The sequence below is a fragment of the Odontesthes bonariensis genome, chromosome 24 (genome assembly GCF_027942865.1).
Source record: "Odontesthes bonariensis isolate fOdoBon6 chromosome 24, fOdoBon6.hap1, whole genome shotgun sequence".
Taxonomy (NCBI): domain Eukaryota; kingdom Metazoa; phylum Chordata; class Actinopteri; order Atheriniformes; family Atherinopsidae; genus Odontesthes; species Odontesthes bonariensis.
In genome coordinates, this window is record NC_134529.1 from 20,262,365 (window position 1) to 20,279,115 (window position 16,751).

The 16,751-nt window shown below is 42.3% G+C and overlaps 2 long non-coding RNA genes across 2 annotated transcripts; both read right to left on the bottom strand.

Moving 5' to 3' along the window:
• Window positions 1–651: 651 nt before the first annotated feature.
• LOC142375593 (uncharacterized) lies at window positions 652–1,098 on the bottom strand. The gene is made up of 3 exons (XR_012768997.1): window positions 1,081–1,098; window positions 903–991; window positions 652–793 (listed from the first exon to the last, which is right to left on the bottom strand). It is a non-coding gene; the product is annotated as an uncharacterized LOC142375593 (long non-coding RNA).
• Window positions 1,099–1,105: 7 nt separating this feature from the next.
• On the bottom strand, window positions 1,106–1,595 carry LOC142375594 (uncharacterized). Its single transcript, XR_012768998.1, has 3 exons — window positions 1,458–1,595; window positions 1,286–1,338; window positions 1,106–1,178 (listed from the first exon to the last, which is right to left on the bottom strand). It is a non-coding gene; the product is annotated as an uncharacterized LOC142375594 (long non-coding RNA).
• Between the last annotated feature and the right edge of the window lie 15,156 nt (window positions 1,596–16,751).

Here is a 16,751-nt window from a genome sequence, read left to right on the forward strand (position 1 = left end):
CACTATGCAGTCCAGTACAGGTCGGGTCGGAACGGTTCGCTTATTTCAGTGTTTCCCACTGCACGAAAAGAGGGATTTGTGTCACTGTGGACGGCAGTGAACATCCGCGAATTTGCCTAATTTTCGGACGCACCTGGGCGCTTGCAGGCAGACAAACTTTAAGTTTGTTGAGCGAGAAAATCGTCGGAAACGAACCCGACTCGCGGCGGGCTCTCACAGCGGGGTGCTAATGGCCCAGCGATTAGCACCCCGCTGTGAGAGTGCCTGGACCTCTCACTGGCCTCGCTGGTATTGGACGAAAAAGGCACGTGATTACATAAAAAAGCTCCTGTAAAGCTGACCGCCCATTGGCCAATAAGGTTAATATATGCATACTTTATATGGGCATATCACTCAGCAATTATGATTAATAATTGTGATTATGATTACTAATATTCCTGGGATGTTTGTGTACTTCATATATTCACGTCATTCTTATAAGCTGCACTATGACTAGGCTAATGCAGGCATGAATGACGTGAATCTATTGAGGAAATGAAAAAGGAAACTTTTTTTTTTAAAGCGCTTTTATTGCCACACCACACAATGTACATAGTGTACATTGTAATAAGAACCATATTGATAATAAAGAATTGAAAACTATATACACACACACTGCTGTAGCCTACAATATACACAATAAGCCTAAACGCCGCCGTTTGGAATCCGCATTCTTCGCATTACTCCGGTCCCTGCAGGGTCTGCGGGAGTTGTCAGACGTCCTCATCCTGGATCAGAAGCTGGCTTCTGGGAGCTGTTGGAATAACCAATAAATAATCAAAACATAGTCTATCCATGCACAGCATATTGACAACTTGTCCATAAAGTAACGAAAGTCATATTGACAGCGTATATGTTCTTACTCTCTTTCACTCTTCTGTGGTGAGACTGTGAGTATTTCGGGTTGGCTTCAAGACGCGCCTGTAGCACAGCACACAGGTCCGTCACGCAGCTAAAAAAAACAAACAAGAGGAATGAATAAAATGACCAGTGCTTAACAGTGTCAGTGCCAGAGCCGTGGTAAAAGTCAGCGCTGCTCACCCTCGATAGTGTCGCCGTCTCCCTCTCTGAAGTTCGGACTGTTTGACACCGCCTCCTTCAAGCGACTCGTTACATCCATATTGTGAGGTGACAGTAGCCTGTAAAAACAACAGGCCTATGGTTAATAAAAAAAAACCTGCATTGACGTAACGTAACATCGGGTCCAACTCAACTAGATATTGGGAGAACATTCACTTATTCTTACCCTTGACCTGGATTATAATGCCACGGTGAGTTATGCAGGCGGCGAACTGCTTCCTATAAATTGAAAACACGAAATTCATTTTTTTAAATAAAGCAACTCACACTGGTTTTCACGTGATGGACACAATTAAGTTGAGTTTAGCCTAAAGCCACAGTCAATAACCTACTCTTACCGCGATTTTCGGATTCTGTATCCGCCTTCTCTTGGGGGTGCGCTCTTCAACTTCTCTGGAATGTAACTCCAGTCCGTTCGACGGCCATCTTGCCTCCAACCTAGCGAATCTCTGGTCGATTCCCTCCAGAACCCTCTCCACGACAGTATCCACAGTGCTGGCCACCATACGAGACATTCCGGTCATAGCATTCAACAGGACTTTCATTTTATCTGCCTGTAAGCAAGTGAGTAAGTAAGTTTAATATACAGCACATTTAAAATCAGCGAGAACTGTCCCAAGTGCTGTACAGTGTCAACAAGACTAAAATTAAACAATCAAATGGTCATGTGCAAGTAGAAAAAAACACACAAACCTGTAGATCCGCAGAGAGTTGCTGGGGAGTTGAAAGCAAGTCGTCTTCCAGCCATTGTATTCCGCAAACCAGGGCAGTTTTCACAGCACGGGACCTCAGCGATTTCTGTCTGCCTTGTTGCCGCCAGATCTGCTTCTTAAACTTTTTGTTTACACTGCACGACACAATGTTTCTCATACGTGATTGAACGAGAGCTTATGCGAGCCGTTAAGCTCCACCAATCATATGCGTATACGTCATTACACGGAATACTCGCGAGACAACCTCCCGTCCTTTTGCTATTTAATGTTGTATAGCCACAGCTGGCAATTTGCACTGTTTTGATACAAAAATGGACTCTGCAAGGACAAAGAAAAGACCTCGGCGATATTGTGACCATTGTGACACCGAATTAAGCCAAACACAATAAAACACTGAGCGCACTACTGCACATTATGTATACAGGCCAGATTTCTATATTTTTATTTCTATATTTCTATTTTATTTAAGAAACCTTTTAGAATATTGCTGTTGCATGCTTATTTTATCTTTATCTTATCTTTATTATTATACATTTGGACATCCAGTGCGGGCAACAAAGAAAAGAATTTCATTGTTCAGGGAAACACGTTTCTAACTGCACATATGACAATAAACCTTTGAATCCTTGAATCCTTGAATTTTGCCCACAAAAAGCGGTATTACAAAAGAGGTGTTTGGGAGAAAAAAAAACAGATATGCATCACCTGTCACCAGCAGACAGCGTGCACCTCTTCTTTTTCAAGACAACACAGCAACAAACTTGGCTGGAGTTGGAGGTGATAGTGATGAACGTGTAGAAACAGGCCTTCCTCCCCCCCCCCCCCCCCCCCCACCTCACCCCACCCCACTTGAAAATGACTGTGGCAGCTCCTGACCTGATCACTGGCATTTACATATTAAAGGCTCTAAGTAGGGGAGGGGAGGGGGGCATGGGGGAGCAGTTGCCAGGTCAATTTGCGACAACGTGGGCCAAGTTTTCACTTTTACCACCGCAAATGCAGGGGCTTAACGTATGCGGACATGTAAGGGGCCACATACATCCACAAATCCCTCTTTTCATGCAGTGTCCATTACCACGAAAGCGTACCGATCCGTACCGTACCGTACTGTTACCATTTTCGTAACCCTTCTGCTTGGGGTACCTAGCACACAGGACCAGTTCCAGGCTCTGCTCTCCGTTGTTGGTGAGGAGGCTGTGCAGCGGGAGCTCGATGGTGCTGTGCGAAACGAAAAAGTTTTCCAGCTGATTGCCGCAAAAAATGGCAGAGAGTGGTTTCAACCGGACCGCGAGCCAGTGTCGCATTAAGCTGGAGAAGCTTGGAGGTGGTTCGAAATTATGGATGTTATTTGTTATTTGCTGTTATTTGCTATTTATGCTTCGGCACGCACTCCGCCCACCCCTGAGGGTCCCCTTTGTACAGTGGGAACGCAAGCTGACCCCAAAGCGACCCGACCCGTACCGTACCGTTCTGAACCGACCCGTACCGGACTGCATAGTGGAAACGAGGCTTGTTGTAAGTTTCTTGACACTTAGGTGCTATCTCAAATCAATACGTTGAGAACCTGAGATGTAGGCCAATCTCTAGGCCTTGGTATGCTTCTCCGTCGCTATCTGTCAATCCGACTCCGTGGTCACTAAACCTTTCGAAGTTCTCCGTCGGGAAGTCGGATACGCAAGGCAGTTCACCTCCCTATCAGTAGGCATCGCTACGTTAGACGACCCAATCTCGCGACGTCTATCGTGAAAGTCGTTGATTGATTGTTTACCTTCCGGCTCCGTTCCACTCCTCACACTGAACGATGGCGACCTCTTCAATAAGTCGTTCCTCGATTTGCTTCATTTTTTTAAAATGTTGACCGGCACACAGTAAACTCTTTCAAAAATGGTGGTGTTGTTGTTGTGAGAGGAAGGAACTAACTAACCGGAAAAGTGATTCCGGAAATGATGTTGTTAGACGACCAATCACAACCCTTGCGGTCTCCGTGAGTCTTGGTCGCCTCGACGGATAGATGGGAATTCTGGCCGAAGCACGCAAGCGACAGAGAGCGTCTACGCGAGGGTCTCCGAGAGGGCTCTCTGTCACTCTCCGTAGACGACCATAAATCAGTCTTTACTGGTGTGGGGTTGCTTTTGGTCCTTTAGCTTTGCTTTCCATTAGATTTCTTTTTTTTTTCTTTTTTAAACAGAGAACGTGAGGCTGACTTCATGCATTCTTGACTATTATAATATAATCGCAATATCAATAGCAAAATGAAAAAAATACAAAGCTATCAGACTGGCTAGTCTACGTTTTCTGAGTTTTTGTTTTTGTATCAGTTGAATTACACTCGAAATAGGAGGTAAGGAATTTTACAAATTGTACCAAAAAACACTCGTATTCAAGAATATTTTGATTTCACTAGCTAAAATAAAGTCACAATATAATAATAGCTATTATTAACACAATACCAATATTTAATCCTTTCAATATCACGATTATAGTCAATACGATATACAGTATATCACATAAATTATTAAGGTGTATAAAGGTATACAAAATAAAGTGAATCATGGCAGTATTTTACTCAACTGGACAACAAAAGTCGAATGCACATTATGTGGGATGAAGCTAGCTTACCATGGTTCTACCAACGCGATGAGGACTCGTTAACTAAACCATTGCAAAAACCGTCACAACTCATGGAAGTGAAGCAAGCATTTAAGTTTGTTCTGCCATAGATCCGGCTGAAGTCTTTACTCTGATGTTTGCATAATTAACAGTTCGGTGCTAACATACAGCCTTTTAGCTGCTTTTCTAAGAAAATGAATGGATAAAAATAAAACAGCTTGTATTGTAAAACATAGACAGCTACAAAAAAATCCAAATGATTGAGAAAACAGTGGATGAACAACACGAATTTCTATCTGTATCCACGATGAGATTAAATTGAAATTGATCGTAACCTCACACCATTTCACTGCAGCAAGCTAAAAATTATGTTAGCATTCATTCAAATTAGATTCACAGAAACAATTAATATATATATATATATATATATATATATATATATAAGTTGCACTCTTTAAAAATATCATTTAAAAAAGTTTCTCCTAAAGGTCCGGATTTGCATGTTCCAGATATTGACTGTGACTCTTCCTTTTTTACTAGCAATACAGACACAAAATGAGAAAAGACAGCAAAAGTATAACTTGTTTAGGTTTTGATATATTTCATCATTCTTTCAAAATACCTGAAGTGCATTGTGGTATGTTTTGGCTTGAATGTGTCTGTCGGAGCAGATAACCAGACAAGACATGAGGTTATATGTAAGACAAAAATATGCTTCAGTGTCAGTTCAGAGGATTTTACTTCAAACCTTTCTGCTCTAAAAATGTCTGAATTGCTTTAAATCTTCCTTGAACTTCCGCATTACAATACTGAAATGAAAGTGAACGTTTTGTTTGAAAATGGACTCATATGGCCTCGCTCTGTGTCTGTCTTATATCATGTACTTATCACTGACCAATTCCTGTGCAGGCATCTGACATCTTTGTGCAATTCATAGCATAGAACTTCAGCTATCTATTGAAACCATGTGTCTCATATTAAACACTTCCCCTCCACTTCAAATAAATCAGCCATAGTTGATGTTCTAACTTTATTGCAGCTGTATTAGCCTGCGTCATCCCGGTCAAACTGCAGATATATTCGACTACTTCTTCCTCGCTGCTACTGTTTGGCTGTTTCAGATGTGCTAAAGGTGCAACAGCTAGTTTCTAGTCATGTCCCAAAACTGGAAAACTCCACGTTTCCCCTTTTATGCAATCACCCAAATTTAATCTTGCTGTAAATTCAAGATTTGCTTTGCTTAGGTTGATTTGAAAGGAAAACTCTTTCATGCTTTTATGGCTGAACCCTCAAATAGTGGAAGGATCTATTTTGAGGAGTGCTGTTTAGAAAGGGGCCGCCACAACCCCACATCACCCCACCCTGCCAGCGTCCCATCTCACCCACAGCTCAACCCTCCCACTCTTGTCTCCTCTCCTGCACTCCTGAGGCCGTGCTGATACTTCTCTGTGATAAAATAATCTCAGGGGTTAGGGTCAGGCTGCAGGAGAGCATGACACGCCTCTGACTCTCCTCATTCATCCAGGCCTTTCATTACTAATCCCCATGCAGCTCCATCTTGCGTGAAACCCCAGCCTCATAGCCTCTGCCTCAGTCCCAACCTCAGCCCAGGGCCCTGAGACAGCCAGGCAGCCAGACCCCTCAGAGAGGCACGCTGCCTTTGTGTGGCTGCACTCCCCAGCTTGTCTGCCTCCCATTATTCCCCCATTCAAGCTCCAAATCAAAGCCAGCTCACATATGAAAGGCTTTTGAGGTTTAAAGCTTAACTATACCACTGGTATAACTACTGCAGCTACTATTACCAACTCTGCATGATGGATCAATATTCATGTTTCCACTGTCCAGAGTTACAGGGAGAGCCAATCCAAAGCAACTAATAACTCCAATATTAAAATTGCATATGCATATCCAAACTAATTAGGTTCCAGTGATCTAAGATCAAATATGAGCTCGTATATTTTATTTTAATTAATAACTGCTCAGTCTTGTGGCAAGTCATGATTATAGTGTACCTTTTTTGTTCTCAGTTTGACAAGTGGTCAGTCAAATGGAGTGCCAGGGAGCCGGAGCCGGAGAAGTTGGGAGTACAGAGGGATTTTTCTGCAGCGCGCTCTTTATTTAATCTAGCTTGAGTGGAAATGAAACGACAGCTGTACCACTCTCACACACTCCCCTCCAACAGCGTTGATGGATGCTTTTTGATTCCTCTTTTTCTGATGTTCATTTTGCTATGGTGCCCTTTCAATAAATATTTTCAAGTCTGTCAGTTAATTCTGAAATTCCATCGATGAACTCTGTACAGAAAAATAAACAGGGCAGCCACAGCAGTTGGCCTGGATGGGGAGTTGTTATTTTGTTCGGGCTATTGGCAGGGTACTCTCCACAGAAATATTGCTTATTTTGCTTCGTTTCAGATTCAAGCTTCAGACAGTTTATGTGAAAAACTGCAAACTGGATTGCCATTTAAACACAAAAGCTCTGCTCTATAATTACAAGCTTCATTCACACAAATGATTGGGACAGACAGCCACAGAATGAGGATTGATCTTCAGACATGCACGTTTCTACGATCTATAACAAACTGTGGTCAAATTGCAATCAGAGGGGGGGGGGGGGGTAATTTCCCTGATCATACAAGTCATCATATTTGCATCCATCTTTGCCTGCTTTTTAAAGATTGAACTGCAAACCTTGGAAATCCCAGCAGAGCAATTTGTTGGATAGAATTTGGGAAAACACTGTGGTGAAATCCAATGTCCGCTCTGTCAGTTATATTTCTTTATAAAGAATGTTGTTATAGAAATTGTTGACACAATCACCTCAAAAATGTCCTGCGTCAAAATTTGCAACTTTCATCGGTCGGTTTAGACCCAGTCAGAGGGCTTTGTTGTAAAAGTCACGAGTGGGCCAGCGGCTGTAGTGGCCCACAACCCACTGAGTGGGCTCGCTCGAAAATAGAATGGTACATTCCAAACCAATATAACAGCGGCAGTGCACCATCACAAGACCGCAGTAAATGGCAAAATTATTGTGCATACTTTCTGAGGCACGCCTAAAAAAAACCCCACTGTGTCCACATGCACTCCCGCTAACATCAGGTAGCACTTAAGTGTCCTTTGCACTAATGTATGACTAAACATGCTGCCCCTTCACCAAGCTGCCCCGATATGCTGAGAGGGACACTGCCATGTGCTGCCTCTGCCTCACCAGGCAGTAAAGACACCCGCGCCTTCAATAACAGGATATGGTCTGTATTTCTCATTTTGAAAATGTGCACAAACAGCTCTTTAAAATAAAACTTCTGTTTGATTGAAAAAAAAAAAAAAGGAAGAAGAAGAAAGACAAAAGAGTCACACGGCAGCCGCCCATTTCCTGGGAAACTTACTGTGTCGCTAAAGCTTTCTCAAATCTGTTCCTCCTGTGTCTTAATGCACAGACCCGTTTTCCCACTCTTGTGTTGTAAAAATCAGGAATGTCCCAGATGTAACGAAGCAGCTCTCTGAAACGAAAGCATGGGAGAAAATTGAATTAATGTTAATATGGCCATTAGTTTACCACCCAGCAATAGAAATATGGCAAACCTCAGCCATTCATGCAACACCGCTGTTAATCACTTTGTTACACTTCAAACTTTCATCTGCATAGTTTTGGCTCAGGACAGGGGGAGGGTGGAGAGGCAAACCCAGAGCTAAACCAGAGATCTGTCTGCAACGTAGTCAGTCTTCCAACCACGCACTGAAAGCTCGTAGTGAACACACAAACTCTGCTGTGAGGTATCCTTGAGGAAAATATCCACTTACCTCACAGCAACTCACAAAGGTGTGCCTCAAAACAGGCTGAAATAGAAAGCCTGACACACGCCGTCACTCTAGCTGTGTCAAATAACCCCCCTGTGCTTGTTGGCCTGTGAGGAGGCCATCGGATGAAAGGGAGCAGTGACTCGGACCGAAGCTGTCAAAAGTTTCATTTAATCTTGGTGGAAAAGTTCACCTCACACAACAAATAGTAACACTGTTTTATGTCCGTTGGGCTTTTATTTGTTGGAGAAATTTATGGCCTAAACATTGACTCGAAATTGGTCCTTTAATTAGCCGCAGCAGTTGGAAATATTCGGTAACGGAAGCAATGAAATCAAGCCTTCGGATGCCGTCACCGAATAGAAGAGTAGTAATGTTACGCTCATTCACATTTCACAGATCTGAATCTCTCTGCAGCCTGCTGGAGGATTTGTACATATCCCCTGAATTATCTGATGTTCATCATATGTATCCGCCAGTTTTATCTGACAATAGGAGTAGCATCAGCATGAATGTGTTCCAGATCTGGCAACCTGATAGCACGCCTTTCTTCTCCCTGTAAACAGATCATCCATTCAAAGCTTCTACATCTTACTTAAGACCTGCCCAGGCTCAGTGCCGTTGACTGGTTCCACGTGTGTGCAGCCGACACTGACTTGTGTGTGTGTGTGTGTGCATGTTTGTGAGCGTGGTTGCGTGTACGTGGCTACACTGGTGGGGGTCATGAGTCACTGGAACACGGACGTGACTGATGCCCTCTCTAAGTCTTACTCTAATTACTACTGAGGTGTTGCTGATTGTCCTGGTGACAATCCAGAGCTTGACCGGTGTGATGTTACAGCCTCGCCAAGATGACACTGTCACAAAACCCAAGCTCGTGAGCTGTAATTGTGCATTTTCAAAAGTACTGCATTACTCAATCACTACACACCTTGACGCTTGGATGTGCGTAGATTGTGGCAAACAGCGACCCTGTCAACTGCTGTAGTAATTGCTGCTGAGTAATGTTCTTGCTTTGGCTCGGAAAGCGAAAAAGCTCCCCAATAAATCTGGAGGCCATTTTAGGACGTCGCCCAACAGGCTGTAAGTTCACATGGGAGAAAAAAAAAAAACTTGACTATTATAGGCCAGAGAAATAGCAAAGCTGAGAGCCATACAACCTTAACAACATCAAATTAAAGCTCTCATCAAAAGTTGGCTGCCGTGGAAAGAGGGTGAGAAGGCAAGAAGTTGGCCAACAAAGCAGCAGTTAGAGGAAATACCCACACCGCTGACTGCACAGAAGCACAGCCTCTAGTCATTTCCAATGCTTGCAAAGACAATGGGGATATGCTGAGGCTTAAGTAATAAGCCCAAAATGACTTCCAGAGCAGCAAGGCCTTCTCATTTCAACGTGGCAGTGATGAGGGGAAATCAGAGCCACGCGAGTTGAGGGTTTCGTGGAGGATCAAAGATCGTGATTAGCCAGCACTGTCCATCCGCCATTATGGGGAGATCTGCCGCCAATGGCAACCATATGCCGGCTGGATTAACCTCTCCATCACAATCACTATTCAAGGGAGGAGGAGATCAGGACTGGAAAAGCAAAAAGCAAGAGAGGAGAGCAGAACAGAGAGGTGAGAGGAGCCAAAGAGATGGGGGAGTGATGAGAGGAGTGGAAGTGGAGAGGTAGAAAACATCAAATGTCAGTCATTGATGTGTGGCATAACACATGTGCCCAATATGCAGGAAGGCTTTTGGCAGGTTTCCCTGACCTATATAGTCCGGAAGTTAGAGAAACTGCAGGCTGAAACAACTCTTTCAACTTTTAAATGAGCCACAGTAGATTCTCTGTACTGCACATTTGGAATTTTAATAAAGCTGATGCAAGTGAGCAGGGAAGTAGTTTAATTCCTGCAGCTGTGTAGAAGGATGGGGGGGCGGTTTATGGATTTTATTTAGAACTGAACAGAAATTTGAATCCCTTGTGAACATCAACAAGTAGGATGCTGGAGCTATTTCTTTGTTGGCTTGTTATGTCTTTATTTTATGCAACAGCTGATAAGCAAAGAAAAGTGCATGAAGTAGAAGTACCTGCCGGATGTAGTTCGTGTTCGATGTGCTAGGGCAGAAGAGACTTTACCGCCAGGCTGCTCCAGGCAGCTTTTTAAATATTCTTTCATTTGTCAAAAGAGGATGAAGCCCTTCATATACACACATGGAAAAACTGTTTAAGTTACAGGCCAGAACATGCCTGGCAGTGGCGACATACAAAGCTGGTCTTTTCAGTTTCCCCGAAAGACTTGATTCATGTTTTATTAAAAAGATGTTGAAAAGGATCCGTGCATCAGTGCTGGACCGGTGCAGAAGTGAAATGGGACCAAGTGGTGTACAGAGCCAGTCAAAGTTTAGACACACCGACTTATTCAAAATGAAAGGGTGCGTGAGTCCAACTTTTTGAATGGTACTCCTCGTGATCCCTGGCTTTAGGAAATGGAAAAGTTGTCAGTGCAACAAACATATTTTCCTGCAGAAAGTCCGAGATAAAAGTTCATGTAATCACATTAGGGACTTGCATTGTTACTTCATGGTAAAAAGATTTTTCAATTTTATACCGCTCGCATTTTCAATTTTTCTTGACGAAGGTTTCATGAAAAATTGTAATTGTAAACAGCACCAGGGCTCATGTCCACATGAATCTGCTGGACTTTTTATTTATTTATTTTGTGTCTTTTACACATGAACCAGGACTCATCACTCACCCATTTAGGTAGAAAATGCAGATGTTTTGAGTAGAAAATACCAAGTTAAATGGAACACGAACCCTGGTTTCCAGGATGAGAGTCATGTATTACCGGTGTGCACGTTTGTCTTGTGTTCACACCAAATACAGACTTTTTTAGTTGTCGAAATGCGAAAATTTCACATATCATGGCCATGATATTGTGCTAATTTACAGATAAAGTCTGTTGAAACAACAGAGGAACTTGAAGGTATTTGCTCGTATTTGTGTCTTTGTATGTGTACCCACATGAGGGATTAGCATTTTGATAAGTTCATCTACACTCACCATTACTTCAAAGAAAATAATGGCCTTTATGTGAATGTATTCTGTGAATACTTCAGTGCGCATGAACAAATCACATTCTTTGGAATTAAATATTTGTGAATGATTCAATACTACCAGGAAGCAGCTGATCCATCCTTGGTTCAGGGGGAAACACAGGGGCAAAAGTCTAAGCAGAGATCCCCCAAAGCTCCTGGGAGCTTCTAGTCACCTCCTCCAGCTCATTCGTGGGGGACAGGGAGTGGTTCACAAGCCGTCTGGGGATAAAGACTTTTTCGATTGCCTCTACTGGAGCATCTGACTACTATCTGGAAGTTGGTGTTGAAAGAAGGCACACTGTCAACACCTGCGGTACACAACCAACTGGACAATAAGTGGTCTACTAATGTTCTTCTTCTTTGTGATAAAATGAGTCGCTGTTGTCCACTCTGCACTTCAAGCCAACTTTCATCCAGACATCATTTAGTCCATGCATAGCTTCACTGCTGAGCTCATCATGCTGGCTACATACGTGCTTCTGTGAATCCCATCTAAAGGCCGGCGCACACCTTTACGATTCGTGTACGATTTTGTCGGCCCGAATACTTCGCATGGGAATCGTAAAGGTGTGCGGTAGCAGCCGACAAACGATTTTGTCGTTTGTCGTTCCATCGGATCAAATCAAACATGTTTGATATTTCCGTACGGATTTTCCTTGTGCCAAATACAATCGTATGTGTGTGCGGTCTCTGTTCCGATGTCATCGCGCAGGATTATTTAAACAGCCAATGGAAATAGCGCACTTAGTCACGTTGGACGACTACGACACAAACATGGCTGCCTCCAGTCACGTGATTTGTGGCTTCCTATTTCGGTCATGTGATAACATTCGGTCAAAAAACTCGTAGGTTCGCAAGTGTGTGCGGTGGACGTGCGAGCGTGTCAAATACGGTCCGAATTGTTATGCCGATCACCCGACAAACGATGCAACGATGACATCGTAAAGGTGTGCGCCGACCATAAGACAGTTTGTTGAAGTTAGAAGTCACTTCATTCACTTAATGTAGTCAACCTATGGTGCCTTATTCAGCAATTTGTTCATCCCATTATCGATGGTTGGGTATTTGGCTGCCTGTCATAGCTATAGAGCTGGCAAAATACTTAATTGTTTCAAACTGACATCTTCATATGAGTCATTTGGAAAGAAAAAGGTGGTGAAAAGCACTGAAATATACTCTCAAAACAATCAACGTGGAGCTCTTCATTAGCTTTGTAAAATATATCTATAGTTAAAAATTTAAAAAAAGAAAAAGAGTACACTTAAGCCCAATTCGCACGGTATAAGTATTACCTATGGACCCCCCGTAATTCGGAATAATTGCAGAGAATGTCTGAGTTCTTAGTCCTGTGGGAATGCGCCATGTCCGTGATTTGTGGGGTAATAATTCCGCCGCGAATTACTTACTGTATTTCGGCGAAACACAGACGTCCTGTGGTAATTTAAGTCCCGTCTGAACGCACACCTGTGTGTTCAACCTATGTGTACAACCAGGTACAACGGGGCAAAACAGGAAGTTACGACAATTACGGAATATCCGCTCATGATGTCTGTGATTTCAGTAAATTACAGACTTTTGCTTGTCCCGTCCGAATGCGCCACAAAAAATTACAGAGGTGCGGGGGTAGTTGCGAATTACCAGTGATCCATAGGTAATACTTATCCCGTGCGAATTGGGCTTTACATGGACAATTGAGTTGAGCTACGGTTAGAGTTGGACCTGGTCATTCAATCGGACCTTCGTTCTTGTCCCAGTATACATGCACACTCGGGGAATTGAGGAATTAACCAAAATATCTCCGGTGCCGCCACTCTGGAGAGTTTTCAAGAAAACGTTTGAGACATTTTGCTGCTTCTAACTTTCTCTGTGGGAGACTATAATACATGTTAGTACAGCCAAATTCACTTTGTTAGTTGAAGGGTGATTTGTTAGACGACGCCGGGGTTATAGAATCAGGACTTTAGTAAAACAGGGCGACAGTTTGGAAACGCTTTAAGCAACAATGAGTAAACAATTAATGGGCTCTGAAACGTTGAGCTGACGATTAAAAAAAACAAAGTCACATTCATGTGAGTGACAGCAGGTTTATTGGGGATTTAGCTGTATTTACAGTTAAGCTTTACTGTTTTTACAAAAAATACAAAAAAATATGGAACTTTGGAGCATGTGCAAGGTGCCTCGGCCCATCTGGCTCTAGTTGAGCTCATACATGCAGCATTGATTCAGCCCAATCACCAGAGTAGATACACATACACGTACACATATATGTAAATATATATATAAATACATATGTATATGTGTGTGTGTGAGTGTGCATATATTACTGTTTGGATCTAACAAATAAGCCATAAAACTTGAAGAAATTCCATATATGTCAGTCAGCTGTTTGTCACGCTATCATGTGTCTCCTTCATCCACTCCTCCCACTCTGTGCCTGTTCCAAATTACTCAGATGAGCCGATGAGTCCTACATTTAATGGATCTCAACTCCTTTCATCAGCAGAGAGCCCAGTCATCACCACTGAGTGGAAAGCCTACGTGGGCTTGACTGCTCAGGGAATAGGAGCAGGATTAAGTGATATCATATTGTTTAGCAGGGGATCTCCCTCACTTGGCAGTGGCCCTGAGATGCAGTCATGCCTTCAATAGGTGGATAGTCATATCTTGTTATTTGGCTCTGTGAGCAGATATACTGGTGATATTTTATCTTGCAGCTGTCATGACAGTAAACTGAAATTAAAATGAGGGCATTTATAAGAAAAGGGATGAGTCACTTGTATATCATATAGACACATTCATGCAGTCGTATTACACACCAAGAGCATCTGCTAGGGTCTGTCTTTCTGTTCTCCCACTGAGGAAGCGACTGGGTGGGACCTGCAACTTCATTCCCTTGGGGACAGTTTTTGCATGGAGAGTGAACTATCTAATGAAAGAGAAAGGCCTAGCTGTGATTTATAGATTGTCTTTGTGTTGTTTGCTGTAATTACACCACTTGGCCCATGAAGTTTGCTTTTTTTTTCAAGCAGTTTTTGCAAGAGCATGTTGGTGCATTAGCTTACAGAGAAATGCACGGTGACGCTTTAGGTAAACCTGGGCCGTGTTATAAGAGAAGGTCAACTCGGATAACTGCTGCTGCTTAAAGACTTTCTAAGAGCAGTTCTCACTGGGCCTCACATTGCTCTCCTGTGGCATTTTAGCTCTTACAACAAAAGATAATATCTACATGTTTTTGGTACCGTGAAACCTTAACTTCCTTACAGTATTGTGCAAAATTAGACCATCTGAGAGAAATTCATGCCTTGCCAAATTAGACTTTGTGCTTAAATAACATAAGAATAACATTTATATCCTTAATCATGTTGAGGTTTGCCGAAATAAGTGAAAGGAGGAGATTCTGTACCTGAATCAACATGAAGCCATTGCGGTCACAGTAGAGGAAAAGATATTTGTGAATTTGGTGGTTGTGCCTGTGAATAAGCAGACCCTTAAATCCACCATTCCATTCTAATTAGGTGCAACAGATTCAATATAAACGTCACAGCCTCTCATATAATGCTGCCCATTAAAATGAAAACCACCATTAGAAAGCACTGATGTAATGACTGTTATGAATACAAGCAGTTCTAAATGTCAAATGTCATTTATCAGGGCCACCCAGGGTTCCCCATTCTATGAAACTGTAACAAAAGTGCACAAAGGATTATCATGAGTTCCCTTCTTGACCAAAAACATAAACCTAGAAACAGTATGAGGAAGTATTAAAGGGAACAGAATATTAAGTCTCTTTAGAGATAATTTAAGAGTGGGATGAGAGATTGTACATGCAATCAGACTGATCTTGTAGCTGCTTAAAAAAAGAGAAATAAAATTCAGGCTGTTTTAAAGGCAGTCTTTCTCACATCTTGGGGTTAAGACAAAAGTCTTTAGTCTTGTTTTTGCCAGTTGTGTCATTCGCTGAAGCATTCTACCTTTGATGTCACTTCCACATGAGAAGCAGGGGAAGCTGTGGCGGAGAGTGACCATGGCGATGAGAAGTTTTTCGTGTTCTGGTTTTGACTTTGTGTTTTGCTGTCTTGGTTTCTTATGTCTTATTCTAGTTTACCTTCTTGTCATCAGTTTACCTCAGTTTACCTCTCCACTGCCAGTGGAGATTAAACTTTCACCAAATGTAGACATTTTTAAATCCAGGTAAAAAACATTTCTTTTCTCATGTCTCCATGCATGAAATCTGCACGGTATCTTTGAACTTATCTAGACTGTTGCTTGTTTTTAAATTAATTTGAATTATTTTATTAGTTTCTCTTTATATTCTTTTATGTATTTTTAGTGCTTCTTACACTCCCCGCTGCAATGCTTTTATTTTATGTAAAGCACTTTGAATTTTTTGTACATGAAATGTGCTATACAAATAAATTTGACTTTGACTTTGCTTCCTGTTTTATTTTGTAGGGTATGCCCTCGTGTACATTCTGCTGTTTTTACTTCCTGTTCATGTGTCACGCCAGGTTTTCGGTTACTGATTGCCACACCTGCTCCTTGTTTATAATTATCTCCCTCAGTGTAAATTCTCCAGGTTTCCTTTGTTCAGTGCCAGATCCTTGTCTTCACTCTCCATGTTAGTCATTAGTCAGTGTTCAGCTGTTGGTTTTTCCTGCAACAGTAGGCCTTTTTGTTTAGGTTTAACAAAGCCTCTGATTCTGGAACCTGTCCGTCTCCGCATTTGGGACCAACACCTTCACTCAACATGCCTCATGACTCTTCCTGCACAGCCCCTTCCCTACCACAAGCAAATCCTTTTTTCTAATGGCTTCTCACTTCTGAGTGGTTAGAAGTGCATCGTAGGGTCCACAAACTACAAATTACATTGTCAGAATATTTCAAAATTCATTCATGACAGCTTAAACAGTTTAGTATTCCTAACCGCTACGTCACGTGAACACCGCCTGAAGGAAAACAAAAAGATATGTTATATGTTGCCATCTCCCAATTTAAAACTATACACAGTGAAACTAGTATATCTTGGGCCATCTGGACAAATGTTTAACACGTATTTCTAACGCGATTTAGCACTTACATTGTGTCAGTTGTTTTAAGTTAACATCACTTTTTGTGAATTAGCCAAATGACAACACAAATTGCTGGCTGCCATTTGATAAATATGCACGCCAGTAAATATCTTCACTCCTGGCATTGTGGCGCAGACAATGAAAGAAAGAAGTGCCACTCTCATTTTGACTTTAACCAGGGTCAGTGTCTTTTAGCAGCAACGAAGACAGGAAGTATTTTCTGCCTTTCCAGCTACCTTTTGTGTGAAGTTTTTCGTGTTTTTTCCTGGAGTTCGATGTTTTGTATTCCAATTAAATTTCTGTCACTCCATCCCGTGACTCGGTCACCTTTCTGCCCGTTTAATTCGTAGAGTCTCCCC